General features: G+C 44.6%; 1 pseudogene across 1 annotated transcript; it reads left to right on the top strand.

Annotated features, from left to right (window-relative positions):
- Positions 1-11,528: 11,528 nt before the first annotated feature.
- On the top strand, positions 11,529-15,753 carry LOC308239954 (ADP-ribosylation factor 1-like; annotated as a pseudogene). Its single transcript has 2 exons — positions 11,529-12,144; positions 15,584-15,753. The product of its transcript is annotated as an ADP-ribosylation factor 1-like (transcript).
- Positions 15,754-16,919: the final 1,166 nt, after the last annotated feature.

Here is a 16,919-nt window from a genome sequence, read left to right as displayed (position 1 = left end):
AGACACACATTTGAATTCACATGTAGTCTAAGTAAATCCATCCATTCATTCAACAAATATTTGTCAAGCACCTACCATATATAAGGTATTCTTGATGCTGAGATAACAGTAACACTAGTAAAAAGAGAAACAAAGTCTCTGTAGTAGACAGCTTCCAAGATGGTCCCCAAAGAGAGTCGCCTCCAGTTATTCACACCCTGTGTAGGCCCTTCCACACATATCAGGATTGGCCTCTTTCTCCAATAGAATAAAGCAGTGTGAACGCATGTCACCTCCAATGCTTTGTTATAAAAGACATTTTATGTATAAGGCTTCTGCCCTGTTCTCTCTTGGATCATGCCCTCTGGAGGAAGCCAGCTTCCATGTCGTGAAGATAGGCCCACATGGTGAGAAACCATGGCCTCTCGCCAACAGCCAGAGAAGAGAGGCCTCCTGCTAACAGGCATGTGAATGGTCTTTGAAGCAGATATCTCAGGCCCAGTCAAGCCATCACACATCTGGACTACAACCTCATGAGAGACAGCCTGTGGGAACCCCTTTCACGTCCCGCGTGGTTCAGGGTTCCGGTTCAGGGTTCAGGTTCTGGAGAAGGCCGCACACAAATGAAAAGAGACTTGGAAAAGTATTAATTTGGGAATATTGGGGTCCAGGCGGGAGCCCACCTCTAGTGGGAGGACTACACACTGCTCTGGCCTTGCTATCCCTTTTATTGAGACTATGGGATAGCCCATAACCTTTAGGCAGGAAATTCCAACAACAGAAATTTACATAAGACAAACAGGGGTGGAGGCTGCTTCAGCTAACAATGTTTCAACTAAATAGTGAGTGATTAGCTCGGACCTTTCAGAGCAATTAAGGTTGACCAGCCTTCCCAATTCCCTTTCCACCTCTCTCTATTAGTGGGACAATGATTGGTTTCTGTTGCCTAAGCTAAAACCCTCAGATGAACTGCTTCTGAATCCCTGACCCACAGAAAATGGGAGATAATAAATGTCTGTTGTTTAAAGACTGAGTTTTGGAGTAATTTGTTATACAGCAAAAGATAATTATAGAGTTCTTGCCCTCATGAAGTGCATACTCTAGTGGAACTAACAAACAAATACACAAATATATCTAAATAATAGAAGTATAATATGCTAATTAGGCCAGATGTCTATCTGAATATTATATATATACTAGAGGCCTGGTGCATGAAATTCGTGCACGGGGTGGGGGGTCCCCTCAGCCCAGCCTGCACCCTCTCCAATCTGGGACCCCTTGGGGGATGTCCGACTGCTGGTTTAAGATTGGGCCTAAACCAGAAGTTGGACACCCCTCTCACAATCCGGGACCACTGGCTCCTATCTGCTCACCTGCCTGTCTGATCACCCCTAACTGCCCCCCCCCCCCTGCTGGCCTGATCACCCCTAACTGCCCCCCCTGCCAGCCTGGTTGCCCCAACTGCCCCCCCTGCCGGCCTGGTTGTCCCACGCAGCCTACTGTTCAGTTGTTTGGTCACCCCTCACTGCCCCCCCTGCTGACCTGGTCGCCAAACACAGCCTGCTGCTCAGTCATTTGGTCGGCTCTCACTAACCCCCCTGCCAGCCTGATCCCCCTAACCACTCTCCCTGCCGGCCTAGTCACCCCAAACTGCTCTCCCCTGCTGGCCTGATCGCCCCTAACCGCCTCTGCCTCAGCCCCCACCACCGTGGCTTTGTCTGGAAGGATGTCTGGATGGATGTCCGGAAGATGTCCAGTCTAATTAGCACATAGCCCTTTTATTAGTATAGATATGCCTGCGGGATCGGGCCTAAACTGGCAGTTGGACATCCCTATCATAATCTGAGACCACTGGCTCTTAACTGTTCACCGCCTGCTGGCCTGGTTGCCCCTAACTGCCCTCCCCTGCTGGCCTGGTCACACCTAACTGCTCTCCCCTGCTGGCCTGATTGCCCCAAACTGCCTCTGCCTCGGCCCCCACCACCATGGCTTTGTCCGGAAGGACATCCAGATGGATGTCCAGAAGACGTCCATCTAATTAGCATATTACCCTTTTATTAGTATAGACTAGAGGCCCGATGCACAAAATTTGTACAAGAGTAGGCCTTCCTTCCCCTGGCTGCCAGCATTGGCTTCCCTCTGGCCCCCTGGGACCAGGGCTCCCTTCCGGCCATCAGCAGGCACCCGGGACCCTGGCTTCCCTTGTGGCGCTAGCTTCGTTTGGAAGGACGTCCAGAAGGACGTCCAGTCTAATTAGCATATTATGCTTTTATTATTATAGACTAGAGGCCCAGCAAAATCGCATGTGGTAGCCCATCGCTGCTTGCAGCCTCCCCCCCCCCCCCCCACCGCTGCTTGCCGCGCTTGCCACCCAGCCCACCCGCCCGTTGCTGCTCGTGCACTCACTGCCCCGCCCACCTGCCACCCACCTTGCTGCAATAGAAGCCTGTGGGCTGCAGGGCGGCGGGGAGGGGACCGAGAGGTGCTCAATGCTCCTCATGGTGACTGGTCATTTGGTCGTCCTGGTCATCACAGACACTGGCTTTTTATATATATAGATATTCAGAAATAAGTACTACTAATAAAACTAAAGCAAGGTAGGGGAATAGGGAGTTGGGCAAGTCACTATGCTCTGCATCTGGTTCATCACTGTAAGTTCTGTGTAATGAATGCCATGGTCTACCTCATGTCAATGCTCTGAGGATCACATGAGGAACACTGTGAATTCCTTTGAATTTGGGTATCTTGTTTTATACAAAGGAGGTCTACACCCACCAGCTGAATGGTTATTATGAATTAATGACAAATTATGTGTATCAGAGGTCATAAACTGGTGGTGCATGTTGAATCCAACCTACAGAAATAGTTTCTAGTTAATGGACAAATATCTATTAAGAGACTCCTGTGATTTAGGCATTGTGTTAGACATTGAAAAAATATTATTTTGCCTTTCCACCACATATTAAAAATAAATATACATGGATTAGACAATAATATGAGAATCCAGACTTATAAATACTCCTTATCCTTTGCTTAATTTCCTTGTATAAATACCCAAAAGTGGAATTGCTGCATTATATGGTGGTGATCATACTATAAGGTATATAAATGTCAAATCACTGTATTGTACACCTGAAAGTAATATAATATTATATACCAACTATACTTAAATTTAAAAAATGAACACTCAAGATAATTATCTTTACTAATGATTTTTTGGAGCAAATAGCAACATAACTAGGGCATTATTTATGAAAACATAGTGGTGCTATGCTTCCCTAACGGATCATTGGCAAATGCTAAAGGTCTCAGAACAAAACTGATGTTGAAAGTTTGTGAAAATCAGCAAAAATAAAGCCCAGATGCAGATAACCTAGATCATAGATTGCTAAAATTACAAGGGACCTTAGAAATATAATCCAACCCTCTCACCTCTCACCTAGACTACCACAATAAGCCTCCTAACTGGTCTACAACCTCCATCTGGAAGCCAAAACAATCTTTTAAAATTTTAAGTAAAAAAGTGTCACTTTCTTGCTTACAGCTCTCAAATGAATTCCAATGGAATTCATTCTAATTGCAAGCTTTCTGCAATGACCTACATAGGGTCTACATGATTTAGCCATTGCATCTCTCCAGTTTCATTTCCTACTACTTTCTTCTTCATTTACCACACACACAGCTACACTAGCCTTCTTTTTAATCCCTGAACATGCCCTGCTCATTCTCAACTAAGAGCCTTATTTATGAAACACTTTTCTCTCAGATCTTCAGGTGGCCACCTTCTTCTCATCATTCAGACTTCTGCTTAAATGTCACCTCCTCACAGCCTTTTCCATTGAAGCATATGAAGTATTTTCTTGACCACAACAAAATTAAGCTAGAAATTTTAATAACAAAAATTTCTGGAAATATTCAAGTATTTGGATATTAGACAACATATTTATAAATAAGTCATGGATCAAAGAAGACCAGAAGAAAAACTAGAATATATTTTGAACTGTAAAAACTTTTAAAATACAACATATCAAAATCTGTGGATGCATGTAACAAATTCCTTAGAGGAAAAAGTAAGCGCTTAATTAGAAAAGAAGAAAGTCTAAAATCCATGGTATAAGCTTTCACATTAATAAACTAAAAAAAGAAGAGCAGATAAAACACAAAGTAAGTAGAAGGAAGGACCTAAGAAAGAAAAAGGCAGAAATCAATGAATTAGAAAACAAACACTGGAGAAAATTAACGAAATCAGAGGAAATGGTCCTCAAAGTAGGCCCTTCAGGATATGATTTTAGAATAGGATCCCTCACTGTTCAGGCCCAGGGTGGCAAGTGTGTGGCGATACCCCCTGAGAGCTCTCACACTACAATTACCAGGACTATGACCTGGGCTGAATTGAGATGGGGACCAAGTGGAAAGGGAAGTACCTGTACATAGATTACTGAGTAGTTAATATGGCAGTTGTGCTTTTTTCATTCATTGTATTGGCTTATTTTTCTATGACTAACATTAATTTTCTAATTAAAAAACACATTTTAAAGAAAACAAATTGAGGTCCAAGATTTGTAAAGATCAGGGATCAACACCATGAAAAAATTCTAAGGTCAAAAGGGTTTAACCTACACTGAAATACAGAATCATTGCATTTTTAGGCCCTCAAAGTATTTCAGATCAGTTTATTTTACAGATTAGGGAGCCAAGAAAAATCTTACCTAATAGTAGAGAAACATGAAAATTGACCGTACCTCCTACACCCACAGCCAATCAGAGTGAGTATGCAAATTAACCTAACAAAGATGGCGGTTAATTTGCATACATACCTGGGTCCCGGGAACCTCCTCGGCACCCAGGTCACTCCCAGCTGGCCATCGGAGGGGCAGAGCCTGCGATTGGAGGGTTGGGGCAGAAGCGGGGGCGCTTCCCAAGCCTAAAGCCTGGGGCTTGGGAAGGGGCCGAGCCTGCGACCAAAGCAGACCATCCAGAAGTCAGCGCTGGGTTGCCCAGCTGCAGCCTGGTGACCCAACACTGACTGCTCAGATAGCTGAGACCCAGGAAGTGAGTCAGGGTCTGATCTGCAGCCTCAGTGGAAGCTGTTGATCAGTGTACTTACCTCTCTCTCTCCCTTTTTCTTTCTGATCTTTGCCAGCAGCCAGGCTTTTCTTTCTCTCCCGGCCTCGAGGGGGCTGCTGTTAAGCCCCGCCTCTTTGATCAGGCCCAGAGATAGGCCTGGAGATGCAGACTGGCATAGGAACTGACCAATGAGAACCAAAGGTGGGTGCTGTGGGGAGCCAATGGCTGTCTAGGAGGCTGAGCTTTTGACACTGACTGGCATTGAAACTGACCAATGAGAACCAAATCTGGGTGCTGTGGGGAGTCAATGGCTACCTAGGAGGTGAAGCTTTTGACATTGGCATAGGAACCGACCAATCAGAACCATATTGGCCAGCAGAGGAGGGCAGTTGGGGGCGACATCAGGCCTGCAGGAGAGGGCAGTTAGGGGTGATCAGGCTGGCAGGCAGAGGCAGATAGGGGCAATCAGGCAAGCAGGCAGGTGAACAGTTAGGAGCCAGTGGTCCCAGATTGTGAGAGGGATGTCTGACTGCCAGTTTAGGCCCTATCCCTGGGATCAGGCCTAAAACGGCAGCCGGACATCCCGCAAGGGGTCCCCAATTGGAGAGGGTGCAGGCTGAGTTGAGGGAATCCCCCTCCGTGCACGAATTTCATGCACCGGGCCTCTAGTACAACATAAAAGGATTTTCCAGGGTCACACTCAATTTAGTAGAAAAGCTAAAGCTAAAACTAATAGTGACCAAAATTTCCTAACTGTAAATCAGTACATATTATCTGAGTAGGTTTTGGCATCACTTCCAGGAGAAAGAGATCACCAAAAAATAGAGTTTGAAGATTAAAAAGAATTGGCATCATCAGAACATTTAGGTAGTTTATAGAATAAATGGAACATAATATTTAAAACTGGAACATGTGAAATATATTGATGTAAAGCATATAAAACTTTCTTTGATATAAACCACCCCTCCCCATTTTTATTATTTTTTTCTTTTTCAAAAAATCATACTGAGCCTGAATAACTTTTGTACATGATTCTCTCATCCTTCCTCCTTCAATTTGGTTATAAATGAGTAGAAGGTAGGGAATTTCTTAACTTAATCATTTTCCTGTGAGAATCCTCCATATTCACTTAATATTTGTTGATTAATATTTACTTTTTATCCAATCCCAGAGATTTCCCCACTTTGCTTCTGCAGGCACAGAGAGCTGAAAGGAGAAAGTATGAAAGAAAGAGTAGAACCATGAGTAGTATTTCCTTTCACTATGATTGCAACGTTTTTGCTACATGTCTCATGAAAATTATTCTAGACTAGAGGCCCCGGTGGGGTCCCTCAGCCTGGCCTGCGCCCTCTCCCCATCTGGGACCCCTTGGGGGATGTCGGACTGTGCAAAGCGGCAGGCAGCCAGGGAGGAGCTGGAGCCTGGGCACCGCACTGCTCCCACTCATCCTGCCCCCCCTGCCCCTGCCACAGATGCCGTTCAGTAGCGCTGCCATGGAGGCAGGAGAGGCTTGCGCCCAGCCTTCCCCAGCATCTGGCACCTGTGGCACTCCCACTGTGGGAGTGCACTGACCACCAAGGGGCAGCTCCTGCATTGAGCGTCTGCTCCCTAGTGGTCAGTGCACGTCATAGCGACCAGTTAGGGTTTTATATATATAGATTGTGCATTTGAGAGATAGACAAAGCCTTTTGGGAAAAGCGGTGAGTAACGCCTCAGGCTTTCATATCTCTGTGTGCCCTCTGGAAAGAGTACTCTGAGCACATCCACCGGCCCTCCAAGGCCATGTTGGCATTGACATCAGCAGGGGACATTGTCCCCTTTTTAATTGCTGTGCCAATCATCCTCCGCACCATTCTCCTCAGTTTTCAGACACCTACCCCTACAGCCATCCTCAGCAGCATGGCTGCCCATATGCAACTTGCCACTGAAACTGAAGCCAGCATGTACCCTCATTTTGCTCATTAACATGCTGGTGGAACCACAGTGATCATGATTTATTCAAGCTCAGTCCAAATCTTTCATGAAGAAAAAAAATGGGCCTAGTTAAAAGGCAAGAAGGATAGTTAGAGTTCCCATAAGACTCTTTACAATTTAAATTCTGACTGCATCTGTCAATATAAGAAACATTCAAACCAGTAGAGAATTTTTGTGAGTTTACTTGAGCCAAACTCATGACAATTTCCAGGAAGCAAAATCTCAGTGGATGGAGAAAATGCTCCAGAAAATGGCAGTTCTGCACGCTGCTTTATACATTACAATAAAAAGAGAAGACATAGGTTGGTTTCATTAGTGACAGATTAGGAAAGCAGTAGAAAGCAGAGTGGGGAAATCTCTGGGATTGGATAAAAAGTAAAATGATAGACATACTTCTTTTACATTGGTGTTACAGGATAGTTAATAGTCAACAATTAATATGACAATAACAATGTGGGGATTTGTGGTCTCCATTCTGGGCTGGTGCCAATGCTTTGACAAGTCTGGAAAAGGGAAATTACTTTGCCATTCCAAAGGTATGTTATCATAGATACAAAAAGACAATAGACAGGCTTAATAAGGTAAAGATTGACTTTTTTTAAAAGTATGCAAATTTTATTAACAGAACAAAAAATTTAGTAAGAACAACAAACCTTAACAATATGACCAACAATAATAAGGAAGGGATATAGGATTAGTTCCAAACATACCATTCTCCTTAATAATAATCATAGCAAGTTGACAAGGGTACCAAGATGATTCAATTGGGGGAAAAATAGTTCTTTTCAATAAATGGAGCTGGGTAACTGAATATTCACATGCAAAAAAAAAAAAAAGTTAGACTGCTGCCTCAGAACATACACTAAAATTAATTCAGCATGGATCAAAGGCCTACTGTATGAGCTTAAACTATAGAACTATAGAAGGAAACATAGACTTATGACTTTTTTATTATTTTTTAAAATTTATTTTATTTTATTGTTTAAAGTATTACAAATAGTAGTACATATGTCTCCTTTTTTTTTCCCCATTGACTTTCCCCTGGCCTCCCCTACCCCCCGGCACATGCCCTCACCCCCTGGACCCCCAGTGTCTTGGGTCCATTGGTTATGCTTACATGTATGTATACAAGTCCTTCGGTTGATCTCTTACCTCCCCCACCCCCTCAACCCTCCCCAGCCTTCCTGCTGTAGTTTGACAGTCTGTTTGATGCTTCTCTGCCTCTGTATCTATCTTTTTGTTCATCAGGTTATAATGTTCTTTATTATCCATAAATGATCATGTGGTATTTTTCTTTCACTGACTGGCTTATTTCACTTAGCATAATGCTCTCCAGGTCCACCCATGCTGTTGCAAATGGTAAGAATTCCTTCTTTTTCATAGCAGCGTAGTGTTCTATTGTGTCGACCTACCATAGTTTTCTAATCCACTCATCTGCTGATGGGCACTTAGGCTATTTCCAAATCTTAGCTATTGTAAACTGTGCTGCTATGAACATAGGGGTGCATATATCCTTTCTGATTGGTGTTTCTGTTTTCTTGGGATATATTTCTAGAAGTGGGATCACTAGTTCCATTTTTAATTTTTTGAGGAAACGCCATACCTTTTTCCACAGTGGCTGCACCAGTCTGCATTCCCACCAGCAGTGCACGAGGGTTCCTTTTTCTCTGCATCCTCTCCAGCACTTGTCTTTTGTTGATTTGTTGATGATAGCCATTCTGACAGGTGTGAGGTGGTACCTCATTGTTGTTTAAAGATTGACTTTTGTAAGGGAAGATCCTAGCCTAGGACATGACTATCTGCCATAACTGCTTTTAGTTAAAAAGTTTTAATTTCCGACCATCCTATGTGGTAACTTTAGGTCTGAGTTTGTAAGGCTGCCACTAGGCCTTCCCTGAGCTTGTCAGGTTCAGTGTGTGGCCCACAGATCCTTATTGATCCTAAGTGAAAACATAAAAAGAAATAGAAAGAGAAGGGGGAAAGGCAGCCTTGGACAGAGCTTGGCAAATTGGAAAAGAAATCTGCAATGTGGAGTCCCCAAAGACAATTAGCTTAATTAATTGACTTTACTGCTAATTATACTAAATGAACTGGAACATTTTTATATAATCAGTTACATTCTGTAGAGAATTTATTTTCAGTGATATTATGAGAGCAATTCAGTTCTTTTATGCTAGAAGACATTTTCTTTTGATATTACACAAGGAGAATACTATACTTAAACATTTGTGGGGGAAGGTAATAAATGAAGAAAATCAAATATATATTATTATATACTTTCTTACAATTCTGTAATCCTATAGTATGCCTCTATACATTTCTTTTTAGCTATATATGGATTTTAAATTCAGCTTTGATAAATACAGAGTGTGGCAAAAGCAGGTATACAGTAGTTTGTATAGAGAATAATATAATAAACCTATATAATAAAAGGGTAAAATGCAAATCGACCGAACGATGGAACGACCGGTCACTATGATGCACACTGACCACCAGGGGGCAGACGCTCAATGCAGGAGCTGTCCCCTGGTGGTCAGTGTGCTCCCACAGGGGGAGCGCCACTCAGCCACAAGCCGGGCTGACGGCTGGCAAGCACAGCCACCATGGCAGTGCTAAGGATGTCCGACTGATGGCTTAGGCCCACAACCTGCAGAGCCTAAGCCATCAGTCAGACATCCCCCGAGGGCTCCCGGACTGCAAGATGGCACAGACTGGGCTGAGGGATCCCCCACCCACTGAGTGCACGAATGTAGTGCACCGGGCCTCTAGTTAATAAATAATAATACAATAATAAACTCTGTGTTTCACATACTCACAATGATACCATTGTAATTAGCTAGCTATCCTATATAATAAAAGCCTAATATGCTAAGTGTCTGGTCATCCGGTGACCCGTCGACTGTTCAACCAAAGTGTAATATGCTAATGATCTGCTAAGGCTGCCCAACCGCTCACTATAACATGCACTGACCCCTAGGGGGCAGACAGTTGACTGGTCGACTAGTCACTATGACATGCACTGACCACTAGGGGGCAGATGCTCCAACTGGTAGGTTAGTTTGCTGCTGGGGTCCGGCTGATCGGGACTGAGCGAGAGGGGCTGGACATGCCCTGGAGCCCTCCCGCAGTCCCTCCCCAGCTGGCCAACGTCCTGCATCCTTCCCCGGCCCCAATCACGCACCAGTGGGATCCCTCGGCCTGGCCTGTGCCCTCTCGCAACACAGGACCCCTCAGGGGATGTTGGAGAGCTGGTTTCGGCCCAACCGTGAAATGACCAGTTGCTATGATGCACACTGACCACCAGGGGGCAGATGATCAATGCAGGAGCTGCCCCCTGGTGGTCAGTGTGCTCCCACAGGGGGAGCGCCGCTCAGCCAGAAGCTGGGTTCATGGCTGGCGAGTGCAGCGGGGGTGACAGGAGCCTCTCCCACCTCCATGGCAGTGCTAAGGATGTCCGACTGCCAGCTTAGGCCTGCTCCCCATGGGAAGTGGGCCTAAGCTGTCAGTCAGACATCCCTGAGGGCTCCTGGATTGCAAGAGGGTGCAGGCTGGGCTGAGGGGACCTCCCCGCCCCCGAGTGCACAAAATTCATGCACCAGGCCTCTAGTTAATCATAGGAAAGGGGGAAGCCAGACATTTACAGGCATGTTATTTGGGCAGCTCCACCAGGAAGCTGAAACTTTGCACTCTCCAGGGAACCATTGTTCTACTCCCTGCAGATCATGGGGAAGGGCACTGGACAAAGGGAGGATAGATGCATGCCCAGTAAAGGTGGGGAGACATAAGGAGATACTTTCCTGTCAGTCACACCTGGGAACAAAAATCATTGGCCAGCATGGGTGTGGCCACTGCAAGTGCACAAACATTTGGGAATAAGTAATCTCTTAAACAAAGGAGTTTGCTTTCTTGTTGCTATTGTTGCTCTCTTGACTGTTGATTCATGGGGCTCTGTTGTTCCTGCTTCCTTGCATTGGCCCATGTTTCCTCCATAGGTGTGGCCCTGTGGACCCCACATGCAATGGACTGATAAGCTCAGCGAGAAACACAAGCTGTACTAGCCTGATACTGGATTGGATGCTGCTCCAACGTGGAAAGGAAACTCTGGACACTGGATCTGATTTTAACTCTGCTAAAGTCCCAGCTACACTTTTTCTATAACTGGACTGAGAAAAATGGAACCTTGGAAAGTCAGGGATGTAATTCCACAGAAATAAAAATCACTCGTCCTCCTGTGTGAGGCTCAGAAAATTATTTTGCTTGGGATATTGCAAGAAATCCACCTCCAGCAACAACCAAGGAAGATGAGACCCTCTCCTCTCATTAACAACAACTATCAACCTACTTTTGCCTCACCCTGTATGTTTGAAGAAGATCAAGTTCTGTGCTGTTCCAGAAAACATCATTTTAACAAATGAAGTGAGCCACCATTTGTGGGAGCGAAACCAACACCTGGCTCGGAGTAGCGCGGAGGGTTTCTCTGGCCAGTGTCTCTCCCTCGGGTCTACAGCATGGGGAATATCTTTGCGAACCTCTTCAAGGGCCTTTGTGGCAAAAAAGAAATGCGCATTCTCGTGGTGGGCCTGGACGCTGCGGGGAAGACCACCGTCCTGTACAAGCTGAAGCTGGGTGAGATCGTGACCACCACCCCCACCACAGGTTTCCACGTGGAGACTGTGGAGTATAAGAACGTCAGCTTCACTGTGTGGGACGTGGGTGGCCAGGACAAGATCCGGCCTCTGTGGCGCCACTACTTCCAGAACACACAAGGACTCATCTTCGAGGTTGACAGCAATGACCGAGAGCGTGGGAACGAGGCTGAGAGGAGCTTATGCGGATGCTGGCGGAGGATGAGCTGGGGATGCTGTCCTGCTCGTGTTCGCAAACAAGCAGGACCTCCCCAATGCCATGAAGGGAGCCGAGATCACGGACAAGCCGGGCCTGCACTCTCTGCGCCACAGGAACTGTACATTCAGGCTACCTGTGCCACCAGCGGGGACGGGCTCTATGAGGCCTGGACTGGCTGTCCTCAGCTCCGGAACCAGAAGGGAGCCGAACTCCTCTCTTCCCCCTCACTCCCTCCTTCGCCCTTGCTTTCCTCCCATGTGGCAGAGGTGCCCCTGTGGTGTGAGTGCCAGAAGCTGTCTCCATGGTCGGTCCAGCGTGCTTCATCATGCTGTACATGTGCACACGCAGCCTGCAACCAGGTTTTTATTCAATGTAAAGAGTTCTTGTTTCCAATGAGGTAGTTTCTGGTACTCCTATGCAGTATTATTCAGCTTCTTTTATTGTAAAAAAATAAAAATAAAAAAGAATCAACCCACTGTTCAGCACTGAGAAGGGATTTTAGGCATCCGGGGCAGGGCCTCTAGGAGTTGCTGTGAGATCACCTCAACGCTCCTCCTCTGGACTTCAAATCTGTGTTGAGATCCATTTTGGTGGTTGGTTTTTAACCCAAACTGAGTGCATTTTTTTATAATATCAATACAAGGTAAGGAGACACTTTAACACAGAGAAGGGAGAAATGTGCCTAGTGTAGGTTCTGCAGTAACAGCTTGAGTCCAGTCTGCCTGTGGTCTGTCTCCCATCTGGAGTGTGCAGTGGGCAGAACCAGCCACAATACATTCTGCGTGGTCACTCTCCGTCCCTGATTGGCTTTGTCTCGCTGGGTCATCTGCATCCCATAGCGTTTGTGCTTGTACCTGTGCTTACACCACTGCCCATGGGGGTGGGCTGGGGGCTGCGGCCACCACTCAGACCCCTTGGAGGGACCCCAGCCTTCCCTTTGGTCAGTGTGGGTCAGCGTAGGTGCTTTGGTGGGACCACTCTGGCCAGAATGGGAGACCCCCATGGTCCCTACACACACACACTTGCTCCAGGTTGTCTGGGTCTCACCAGTAGGAACGCAGGCAGGTGACTGGTCATCTTAGAGCCAGCTCTTCAGAGCCCCCAACCACGTGTGCTTTCATTCCCTCAGCCTGTAAGGGTTAGATTGACATCAAAAACAACAACCTCTACTTTTTCTTTTGTATTCCAATAAACACTGAAGAAACTAGAGCTGTTAAAATTTATCTTGGGGAAAACCTCCGAACTGGTTTATCTGGTGTCATGGAACCTCTTACTGCTTTCAATACACGATTAGTAATCAACTGTTTTGTATACTTGTTTTCAGTTTGACAAACAAGCACTGTAATTATAGCTATTAGAATAAAATCTCTTAACTAGTTCACGGCTTTCCAGTGCTTGGGTGCCACTGACCAAGGCTGCCTCCTGGGACACAGGCAGGGATGGTGTAGGGAATGTGACCAACCCCTGATCCACCCCAGACCAGTTTCTTGCCAGCACTCCTGGGGGCTTTGCCATTGGTCTCTCTGCACTGGCAGTCCAGTTCCCAGTGCTGGTCTAGTCTTGGGCCAAGAAGATCCCCATGTGGTGTATGTCTGAGAGGCCAGGGCTTGGGATCACTTACGGTGGTTTAGTTCCATATCATTGCTTCGGGAGCCTTTGCCATGGTGCACACCTCTGCCCATTTAGGTGCTGTGGGCCCCCTACCATTCCTTGGGGGCTATCCCTTTGACCCTTCTGGGCACCCTGCTACCTGGCCAATCGAAGGTTCAGGTGTCCTTCCCCCAGAGGCATCCAGCCCTATGTGTGGCCCAGCCCTCTGCCCTGTTATCTAGTCTCACTAACGTTGATAATCAGGGCCAGGGCTCTGAAGACAGAATTATCTTTGTTTTTCAGTTCTTTAAAAAACCAGAAGCAAAATTGAATATATTTCATAATCCAAAAAACAAAACGAAACAAATGAAGTTATAAAGAAAGCAGCAATTAATTTAGAGAACCTAATACATGGGAAATTTTTCTAGTAATTAGACCTGGCTGAAATGAAATGGATTATTGAGCAGCCCGTCACTGGAAACCCTCAGTTAGAAGGCAGGTGATCAAGATAGCTAGAAAGGAAATTCCTGTACTGGAAAAGAGATTGGGCTAGAGCAGTGGTCGGCAAACTCATTAGTCAACAGAGCCAAATATCAACAATACAACGATTGAAATTTCTTTTGAGAGCCAAATTTTTTAAACTTAAACTTCTTCTAACGCCACTTCTTCAAAATAGACTCGCCCAGGCCGTGGTATTTCGTGGAAGAGCCACACTCAAGGGGCCAAAGAGCCGCATGTGGCTCACGAGCCGCAGTTTGCCGACCACTGGGCTAGAGGATTCTACGGGGCCTTTCCAAGCATAACATTTGTATCATGTACTTGAGTGCCTAGCCAAGGTTACATAGAAATTAAGCTAGAAGGTGGCCTAATTGTTTCGGGGTGTGGGCCCTTGGGCAAGGAAAAGCTGTACATCCGATTTCCTTTGTATAGAGTACTGGCTGGTGGTAGAATCTGCTCTTGTGATAGGAAAAATCTATGGAGCTTGAGACACAGGCTCCCTGTCTGCTGTTAAATGCAAAGATCTTCATGGATTTTTCTTTCTGCTCAAGAGCTGATTATAAACTTGATAGATGGAGGGCCTACAAACATCAACCTCTATTTAAAAGGTCTCCATACAAGAAACCCAAGTGGATCGTATCACTGCTGCTTGTGCTGACTACATTATACTTCAAGTGTCCTACCTAATTCTCTACAGCTGACTTCTTGGCGTTAATTTGGAGACTGGAAACCCCAGGTGCAATGAGTCCAGTTCAACTGCAGTTGGGAGAAAACAGCCCTGGATGAAACATGCTGAGGAAGGCAGCCAGGTGGCCACGGAGGGCTGTGCATTTGTGTACTGCACAAGGCTCCTCATTCAAAAGGCTACACTCACATCATAGACAACTTTGTCATTTTGAACCATTGTCACATTTTTATCATAATTTATTAATTCCCAGAACAGGCAATTTGTCTATTTATTATGATAATTTTTAGCAGATAGCACTGCATTTTGTTCTAAGAAAAATGGTATATTGTAACCATTTCCTGATAAAGAGGACACACAAGTTTGATTATCAAAAAGACCTTGTTGGTCAAACATAAAAAATTACCTGTGTCTTTACACCAGGAATTACATTTCTGTGTATTGAGAAATAAGTATCTGAAAGTGTGAGCCAAAAAGTCCTCAGTTTGTATTAGTGTACAGGTTAAATGTGATGCTGTGTAGTACAATTCATATCATCTGCTCTTTGTTTATTGTATTGGAATAGTATTTCTGAGTTCTTAACTTAAATCAATATACACTTCCACAATGATGTAATTCACTATGTAACAACAAATCTTTATTTCCCGTTAATAATACACCAAGTGTTACATAGGCATAAATTAGAGATTACTATGTAATCATTCACTTAATGTGGCAATTGATTATATTTTGTTATGGAAATTCTGGAAGTACAAAAATTAACTCCTCTTAAAAATACTGCAGCCTCCTTACAAAAGATATTTAATGCTACACGCGAAATGTGCAGGAACCAAAATTCAGTCAAATGTGCCTTTGAAAGAATCAAAAGGAATAAGAAATTCTTTGAAGAAACATGAAGCAGTGCTGCTTAGTGAAATTATATCATTGCTGTTGAACCATTTGCAGTTTTTGACTCTAACACCAACTTCTCCAACATTGAATTACCACAAAAAAAGAGGAAGAAGGATTGTTTCACCAACAAGTCTCCCTATCAGCCCTGCTATGATCCAAAACTAAATTTTAACAGCATTTTTTTCCATATTGAATATAACAATATTGCCTTTAAAAGGTTATGATAATGACCACTGTTCTAGGTTCTGCTACTCAAAGTGTAGTCTATGGACTAGCAACATCAACTAACAACTTGTGACCTGGGAGATTCTTAGAACTGCAGAATCGCAGGCCCCACCAGACTTAATAAATTTGAGTCTGCATTTGAATGTGGCCGCCAATGATCCTAATTTATACTACAGTTTGAGAAGTTCTCTTCCAGATGACATATATCATTTGAAAGTTTGATGAATATGAATTACTGCAACTTTGTAAGAAACTACAATTTATACTGACTGATGACTTCAGTAAGGAATATGATAGTGTTGCCATATCTATAACTTTAAGTTGATTTTGAAAAACCAGTTATATCTCTTGTTAAAATATTACATTTTCCTGGTGATTAGTAATGTTGTGCATCTTTTTACCCTCAACATCAATAATCATCAAAGAAAGACAAACCACAATGAAATATCACCTCACACCTAAATGTTGGTAAGGATGTAGAGACCTTGGAACCCTCACACTTTCGTGGGAATGCATAACGGTGCAGCTGCTATGAAAAACAATACTGGAGGTTCCTCAAAAAATTAAAAATAGAATTACCATATAATCTAGCAATCTCACTTCCGAATATTCAAAAACATTGAAATCTGGATCTAGAAGAAATATTTGCACTTCATGTTCATTGCAGCATTATTCACAATAGTCAAGATGTGGAAACAACCTATATGTCCATCAATGGATGAATGGATAAAGAAAATATGGTGCATGCTTACAATGGAATATTATTCAACCTTAAAAAAGATGGAAATCCTGTCTTAGAGACAGCATGGGTGAACCTTGAAGACATGCTAAGTGAAATAAGGCAATCACAGAAGGACAAATGCTGCATTATCCCATGAATATGAGGTATCATATAGTCAAATACATAGAAGCATATAGTAGACTAGAGGCCCAATGCACGAAATTCGTGCAAAGGGTTCGGCCCTCGCAGCCCTGGCGGCCTTGGCCGGCCCTCACAGCCTCGGCTGGCCCTCGCAGCCCTTTGCAGCTTCGGCCGGCTCTCGCAGCCCCGGCTTCATCCGGAAGGTCATCCAGATGGTCGTCTGGAAGGATATCCAGATGGTCGTTTCTGCTGTTTGGTCTAATTAGCATATTAGCTCTTCATTATATAAGATTAGTGGTTGCC

Source organism: Plecotus auritus (genome assembly GCF_963455305.1).
Source record: "Plecotus auritus genome assembly, chromosome: 1".
Classification (NCBI taxonomy): domain Eukaryota; kingdom Metazoa; phylum Chordata; class Mammalia; order Chiroptera; family Vespertilionidae; genus Plecotus; species Plecotus auritus.
The sequence above is the reverse complement of the archived record's forward strand: the minus strand, read 5'-3'. Positions and strand labels throughout refer to the sequence as shown.